At 42.3% G+C, this 8,562-nt stretch overlaps 1 pseudogene; it reads left to right on the top strand.

Moving 5' to 3' along the window:
- LOC114623723 overlaps window positions 1-8,166 on the top strand; it is a 16,378-nt pseudogene extending 8,212 nt beyond the window's left edge.
- Window positions 8,167-8,562: the final 396 nt, after the last annotated feature.

Raw genomic sequence — 8,562 nt, 5'->3', positions numbered from 1 at the left:
GCCTGCCTCTGCCTCCCAAGTGCTGGGATTAAAGGTGTGCACCACCACTGCCCAGCTAAATTCTTTTTTATGTGTGTGAGTGTTTTTTTTTTTTATTTTTTTTTTTATGGGTATGTCTGTGGACCACATGCATGCCTAGTGCCCTAGGAGGCCAAAAGAGGGGGTATCAGATCCACTGGGACTGGAGTCACAGACAGTAGTGAGACTCCATGTGGGTGCTTGGAATTGAACTCAAGTTCTCTGGAAGAGCAAACAGTGCTCCTAAACACTGAGCCATCCCTCCAGCCCCATGGCATTTCTATTTTAAGTACCAGGATTTGGTGACTGGATCAATGTGGGTAGGTAAGAAAGCAGAGAAGTGGTACCTTAAGCAGTATCTCAGATGTGTGTGCAGACCCAAGGAAGAACAGAAAACAACGGAAACTACGTCCATTTGGAGAGTGAGAGGGAGAAGATGATGTGGACACTCTGAGTTGTGGGGCTGCTGGGTCACTTAAGGAGTGACTCTCAAGTAGTGTGATGCAGAAGACCTGACACATTCACTTTCATTTCACACTTAGAAAATTTGAGCCTCAGAAGAGAAGTCATTCACTTGCCCTGGGTTCACAGATCTTGTCTGTCTGATTAGTGTTTGCTTATTCTTCACACATTCTATTTGCCTTTTCATGGGTAAAGAAATTAATGAAAAATTCATCAGTAAAGTACAGCGGCCCTTCAGACCTTGCTCAGTGTGCAACTCCACTCTCATTCTGGTCTCCCTCAACTCTTGAGAGAACGGAAGCTATAGTCAAGAGACTGTTGATTTTTCTCCATTAAGTTTTATGATGTTGGAAATTGAACACATGGCCTGACATGTGCCCCATAAGTATTCTTACATCCCTAGCCCTAAACCAATATTACTAAAAAAAAAAAATTAAATTACTGGCTGGGTGTGGTGGTGCATGCCTTTAGTCTCAGCACTCAAAGAGGCAGGAGCTCAAGGATATCTGTGAGTTTGAGGCCAGCCTAATCTATACAGAATTCCAGGGGAGACAAGACCACATAGAGAGAGCCTATCTCAAAATCTTTAAAAAATACATATATATTGATATAGTGTTCATGCATGTGCCACGGTGCATGTGTGGCAGAGGAAAACTTATAGGATTTGATTCTGTCTTTCACTATGTGAGTCCCAGGAATACATCCTCTTGGGTTGACAATATTATTTTAGACTTACTTTATGTGTATGTGTATTTTGCCTGCATGTATGTATATGTACCATATGTGTATTGTAACACATTCTCATTCTGTCAGATTCTTTAAGTCTTATTTTTATTGCTGGGGATTGAACCAAATGCTCTAACCACTGAGATATACCCTCAAGCCCATGTTAGGTTTCTCGAGTGGTATCTTACAGGAAAAGAAAATTTTACCTTCTCTATTTTATCTGCATACCTAAAACTGTATTTTTGCAACCTGATTTGTGCTTTCCTCTCTCCCTTCCTCTTTCTGACTGAGTCTCTCATATCACAGACTGGCTGGAATTCACTATGTACCTGAGGATGACCTTGAATTTTTGTTCTTTCTTTACCTTCCAAGTGCTCATATTGCAGGTGTGTGCCTCCACGTGCAGTTTTACGTAGTGTTTAGTTACTTTTTTTACTGTTATAATAAGACACCATGTCCAAGGTAACTTATAGAAGAGTGTGTTGGGATTCGAGTTTCAGAAAGTAAGTCCATACCCATCATGGTAGGAAGCATGGCAGCAGGCATGATGCTGGAGCAACTGCTTAGAGCTTACATTCTTACCTGCAAGCACAAGGCAGAGAGCTAATCAGGGATGGCATGTGCTTTTGAAACCTTAAAGCCCACAACTATGACACACCTCCTCCAACTAGGCCACACCTCCGAATCCTTCCTAAACAGTTCCACCAACTGGGAACCAGGTAGTTCAATATACAAGTCTATGGGGGCATTCTTATTTATTCTTATGTGGTGTTGGGGATCTAACCTAGGGCTTTTTGCATGTTGAGAAAGCACTCTACTAACTGAGCTGCATTCTCAGCTCTAAGAATCTGATATATTCTTTTAAAATATGTATTATTTTAGGTGGTACTAGAGAGTGAACCCAGAGCCACTCGCTTACTAGGGCAGGGCTCTACCATTGAGCTACACTCCAGCTCTTCTATAACTTCAGACATTTATTTGAGTTTACTAGTATATGATTTAATATTTAAAAATGATTCATTTATTTATTTCATTGGGTGGGTATTTTGTGATGCATACATGTGAGCTATCTGCTTACAATTCCTAAGGAGATCTGAAGAGGGAGACAGATCTTCTGGAGCTGGAGTTACAGATGGTTGTGAGTTGTCATGTGGGTCCTGGGAATCGAACTTGGATCCTCTGGAAGAGTAGTTTGATACTTTTTGGTTATTAAATAATATGTGTGGCTAGCCAGATGGCTCAGGAGGCAAAGGTGCTTGCAGCCAAATCTGATGACCTGAGTTTTATCCCTCATGTATAAAAGAGAGAAGCAGCTCTTGTGAGTAGTCCTTTTGATCTCTACTTGTGAGTGCTGGCACGTGTGCACCCATATGCATACCCTCCAACCCACTCGGACAGTAAATAAATAGATAAATGCAAAAAATACTCGTTTTTTTTGTTGTTGTTGAGGCATGATTCCTGTAAAGTATATTGGTAAGATTTTCTCTGTCCAATCTCTTTAAATATTAGTGTAGCAGGAGGCCTGTGATTGGACAGGGAAACAGGAGGCAGAACTAAGAGAGAGGGACCTAAGGAGAGAGGAAGGGGATTCAAGATGGAAGGTGAACAGGATGATTCAGAACCAGCATGGCTTTAAGTAGCCACTTGTAGTTATGATTATCTTACAGGGTTAGAATATTTGGGATAACTTGTCTAAATTGTGTGGGCATCTTGTGTATTGAGATTTAACCTTATGTAAATCTGACTGGTTAAAAAAAAAACTCCTCTAACTCTCAGGCTAATAATCTAAAATTTCTAGTGGATAACCTAATAAACTTATGAATCATTTTTATATAAGCAGTTATTGTATCTCATGCTTTAAATTCTTTCTTGCAGATACATACTCCCACCTAACAACGTTTTCTTTTTGTTTGGAGGAATGCTGGTAATTATTTGTAGCTTTTGTACCTCTGAGTATGTTTTTATTTCTTTAAGACTTTTGGGTGTGTTTATTTATTTGCATGTGTGTATACGTGTGTGGATATGCATGTGGCATGGTGTGCATTTGAAGGTCAGAGGAAAACTCTCTGCAGTCAGTTCTCTTCTACCACATGGGTCCTGGGGATCAAACTCAGGCTTGGCAGCAAGTGCTTTCCCCGCTAAGCCATCCTGCAGGTCCTTTACTTCTTCTTTAATTAGGAAAGAAGCATAGTGAGATGTAATTCACATGTTATACAATTTCACTTCTTTGATGTATACAATTAATTCAGTTTTAGTTTATTTAGTACAACCACCATTCTAGCTAATTTTAGAACATTAAAGTTGTATTTATTATTAATTTATTTATTTGTGAGTGTGCAAGCGTGTGTATAAAGTGTGGGTGGGTGTATGTGCCAGGTCTTGTGTGGAGGTTAGAGGATTACTTTGTTGAGTTAGTTCTTTCCTTCACCTTTACTTGGGTTCTGGGAGTTGAACTCAGGTCTTGAGGCTTGTGCGCACTGAGCATGTTTATTGGGTGAACTGTCTCATTTTCATCACTTCAAAAGGAAACCCTTAGATAGCCCTTCAGTTACCATCTCCATCTCCTTAACCCCCTCTGTCTAGGAGGCCACTGTCCGCTTGCCCACGTGCTTTGTCTTTCTTGGATGCTGCTGCCCTTACCACTATCTTCTTACACTTAAAAGTGTTCAAGGTTCATCTTCTCCGGTGACCATTTATTTTAGCAAGATGCTTTTCCTTGGTGCAGGATTCTGTGTGGATGGTTTTCTCTTAGTGCTTGGGCTATTCTGATTCATTGTATTTTCTCTTGCATTTATTGCCAGTGAGGAATGTGCTGCCACGGTTATCTTTGTTTCTTTCAACACAGCATGTGTTTTTTTTTTTTTCTTCGATTGAGCTTAGAGCAATCCTCTTTTCACCACTGTGGGGATTCCTTGATTGCAGTATGACTTGATATCAATTTAAAAAATTTCAGGTAAAAATTAATTATGAATGTGCATGCATGCTTGTACAGATACACACATAGGCCAGAGGACAACTTCTGAGAGTTGGTTCTCACCTTTCACCCTGTGGAGGCGAGGCTGCTCTTGTTTCTGCTGCTGCCATGCTTCCTGCTCTGAGCTAATTGGCTCTCAAGCTTTCCATTCTCCTAAAGGATGCTGGGATTAAGATGCACCAGCCCATCTGCTTTTCACATGGGTTCTGGCATGAAACTAGGCTAGTCAGTCAGGCTTGATGGCTAGACTTCTGGTTGCTGAACTAGCTACCTCTCTGTCTCTCTGTTTAAAGTTCATGCTTTTTTGTGTTTGGGGTTCATTTGAATTACTTAATATATGAGCTTATGGTTTTCACCTAATTTGTAGACAGTTTGACTATGATTTCCTCATATATATTTTCCTATTCCTTTCCTTTGGATATTCCAACTTCATATACACACACATACATAATCACATATCATATACACACAAATCCACATACTCAGACACACATATACATACTTATATGTGGGACTGCGTAAGGGTATCCTGGGTCATGGTTGAGCAGGCGCTTAGAACCCCGAGATTCTCCGTGGAATTCTGCGTGAGAACCGGCAGGAGTTCGGTCCCTCCCATCATCTAGGATCCTGAAAAACAGTCACACCTCCATAGAGTCACATAGGCCAGGCTATAGGCCTCAGGCCCTAGAGATTTACATACTAATGAAGGCCAGAGGGTGGAGCAAATTAAACATTCCTCCCCCAGATCCTCCCCTAATCCTCCCCCTTTCTCCCTCCCTATATAACTCGGGACTGCCCTGAGTTTTGGGGGGTTACGCCTAGATCCATCTATTATCCGTCATGACAATAAACCTTTTTGGAACCAAGGACTTCCTCGTGTTACTGGGGCCTGCCACCGCCAAGGCCCTCAGGCCGCTGGAACCATAGGAATCCTCCTCCCTGATGTGGGACCCGCCACAGCAGCAAAAGCTTGCACCGCAGTGGCGGCCTTCTTAAATTTTCCCCACACTTATACACATGCACATAACACACATATACACATATATATTTAGATATATACATGCATATCCGTATACACATATACATACATGCATATTCACATATATATAAAATACATACATAATTACATACCACACATGAATATAATACATATTCACATATATGTGCACATACACACATGCTCACACATATACATATATGTACATACACATAAATACATTTAGTGCATATGCACACACACACACTATATATATATATATATATATATATATATATATATATATATATATGAACTCATTTAACTGCCTGACGCTGTCCTTCATTTCCCTTATACTGGATTCTGTCTTTTTTTTCACTGTGTTGTTCAGAGTGCTTTCTGTTGCTCCTCCTTAAACCCTCTGACATTCACTCTGCAATGTTTAATCTGTTATTCCTCTCCTCCTATATTGTTCTCATCCAATATATGATGAGACTCTTGCTATGCTATGAGTTTGATTTGGATTTTTTTTTTTTTTTTTTGGTTTTTCGAGACAGAGTTTCTCTGTGTAGCCCTGGCTGTCCTGGAACTCACTCTGTAGACCAGGCTGGCCTCAAACTCAGAAATCCACCTGCCTCTGCCTCCCAAGTGCTGAGATTAAAGGCGTGCGCCACCACCGCCCGGCTTGATTTGGATTTTTAAAAAAATCTTTTATACATCTACTTTGATCTGGAAGGCTATGGAAGGCAGCCATACTAACCATTCCGTGTCTGTTAATTCTCTTTTCTTTTTTGAGATAAAGTCTTGTCTTAGGGTTTCCATTGCTGTGAAGAGACACCATGACCAAGGCAACTCTTATAAAAGAAAACATTTAATTGCAGCTGGCTTACAGTTTCAGAGGTTTATAGTCCATTATCTTCATGGCAGTACATGGTGGTGTGCAGGCAGACATGTGCTGGAGGAGCTGAGAGTTCTACAACTTGATCCACAAGCTGCAGAAAAACTACACTAGAAGGAGCTTGGCATATGGCTCCCCAAAGCCCACCCTTACAATGACACACTTCCTCCAACAAGGCCACACCCACTCCAGCAAGGTCGCACCTCCTAATAGTCTCACTCCCTATGGGCCAAGCATTCAAACACATGAGTCTATGGGGGTCATTTCTATTCAAACCACCACAGGTCTCAGTATGTAGCACAAGTTGGCTTGGAATTGTGTAGTCCAGGCTTCAAACTCATGGTGATCCTCCTGTCTCAGTCTCTCTCACCACACTCGGCGTTGTCTGATAACCTTAGCACACTGTAGTTCTAGGTTAGTTTTGACTGGTTGGTTTTTCCTCTTTCTCTAGTGGTTCAGGTTACTTTTAAAATCTACTCATTTATTTGTGTGAGTGTGTATGTGTGTGTGATGTGTGTGTGCAAGGTGTATGTGGTGCATGGTGTGTGTATATATGTACATTGTGTATGTGGTGTCTCTCTTTGTGTATGTGTATGGTGTGTGTATGTATGTGTGGGACACAGTGTGTGTGTATGTACATGGTATATATATATATGTACATGATGTGTGTGTCTCTATGTGTGTGTAGACATGTATGCAGTGGTGCACATGTGTGGGTCAAAGAACAATTCAAGGGTATCTGTTCTCTCCTCCTACATTTGTGTGGGTTCTGGAGGTCAAATCCAGGTCATCAGACTTGAGTAGCAAGCACCTCTACTCACCCACCATGCCATCTCACTGACCTCCAAGTAAAAGGTTTTACTTTTAAAATAGCCTTTTCTGTGTTCTTCTATTAATTTATAATCAGATGCCAGACATGAAATCTACCCTATTGAACATCTTAGTCTGGTTGGGATGCTATAATAAAATTCCCTTGTTTGGATAATTTATAAGCAGAAGAATTTTATTCCTCATGGTTCTGGATGCTGAAAAATCTAAGGAACCAGCAAATTGTCTAGTGAGAGCTCACTCACTCCTCAAAGAAAGCACCCCCTTGCTTTGTCTTCACATGAAGAAAGGGGAAGGGGCTTCCTTTGAACTCACAGATGTTCACAAGGGTTCTCTGGTCAGTTTCTTCAATGCCCCATCTCTTTGTTGATATGTGGGGACGAAGTTCTAGTGTGACCAATGATGGCTCTCAGAGCTTCACACTATGCTGGATGCATCTGTCTGTTTCATTTTTGTGTTCCTAAAACATATATATTTTTTTGAGACAGGGTTTCTCTGTGTAGTTCTGGCTGTCCTGGAACTCACTCTGTAGACCAGGCTGGCCTCGAACTCTCGAACTCAGAAATCTGCCTGCCTCTGCCTCCCAAGTGCTGGGATTAAAGGCATGTGCCACCACCACCTGGCCCTAAAACATATTTTTGAAGTTTCCTTTGGAACATATGTACGTGATTTGTTACTATTACGGTCCTTTTCGGTGTTGCATTTTAAGAATTATTAGGTGAGATTGGATCAGAGCTCAGCTTGGGAATAATTATTTTCAGTTCACGAGACAAGACCGTGCTGTGGATTACACGCCCACAGTGGGTATGGTAAATCCCGTGGATTTCTGGTCTGGCTGATGGGGATTAGGCTTTATCTCAAGCCCAGGTTGAACACTTCTTTAACCCTGCCAGGTGGTGCTTTTGCCAGGCTAGGTACCTTTCAGCTTCATGTTGGCTGATGAGTTCTTGTTCAGCAGCCTGTGAGGCTCTCTGGAGTCATCTCGCTGTACGTCCCTGTTCACCGGCACTTTGTGTGGTAACCTCTAGTCTCCTGAGTCTCACTGCTTTCCAATTTTTCTCCTCCATTTACCGAGTCTGCACCAAAGCCAACACGTCTAAAACAGAACCAGAAACAAGGCAGAGAGCAGCAGGCTGGATGGCGAAGGCAGCAGCGGCTCATGGTGCAGCTTTGGCAATGGCAGCTTTCGACATTCAGAAACTTGGCACTTGGATTTGGTGGCGGTTCAGACAAATGTGTAGTTGGCTTGCACGGGAAATGCAGCTGGGCAGAGAAGCCCAATAATCCACCCTGAAGACACGAAGGAACAGGTGTCAGCCTGGCAAAGTGACTGTCCCAGAAAGGGATGGGCAGAGGCCCGGGAGATGACTCAGTGGGTAAAGGGCTACATTCTGATGCCCAGAGCCCATGTAGGAAGTCAGGCATGATGCTTCACATCTGTAATCCCTATGCTCGGGATGGAGAAGGCAGACAGGTGAACTGAAGGCTTATTGGCCAGCTCCTCTAGCTGGAACAGCAAGCTTCAGCTTCGGCCAGAGGTCCTATCTAGAAAACTAAAGCGGAAGAGACAGTGGCTCAGTGGTTAAGAACATGTGGTTGCTGCTCTTGGAGGACCCAAGTTTAGGTCCAGCAATTAGGTTGGGTGGCTGAAACTCTAGTCTCATGGGATCTGACGCTTTC

This window comes from Grammomys surdaster, unplaced genomic scaffold (genome assembly GCF_004785775.1).
Source record: "Grammomys surdaster isolate TR1022 unplaced genomic scaffold, NIH_TR_1.0 201, whole genome shotgun sequence".
Lineage (NCBI taxonomy): Eukaryota > Metazoa > Chordata > Mammalia > Rodentia > Muridae > Grammomys > Grammomys surdaster.
Note: the sequence above shows the minus strand (reverse complement) of the source record. Positions and strands in the feature narration are given on the sequence as shown.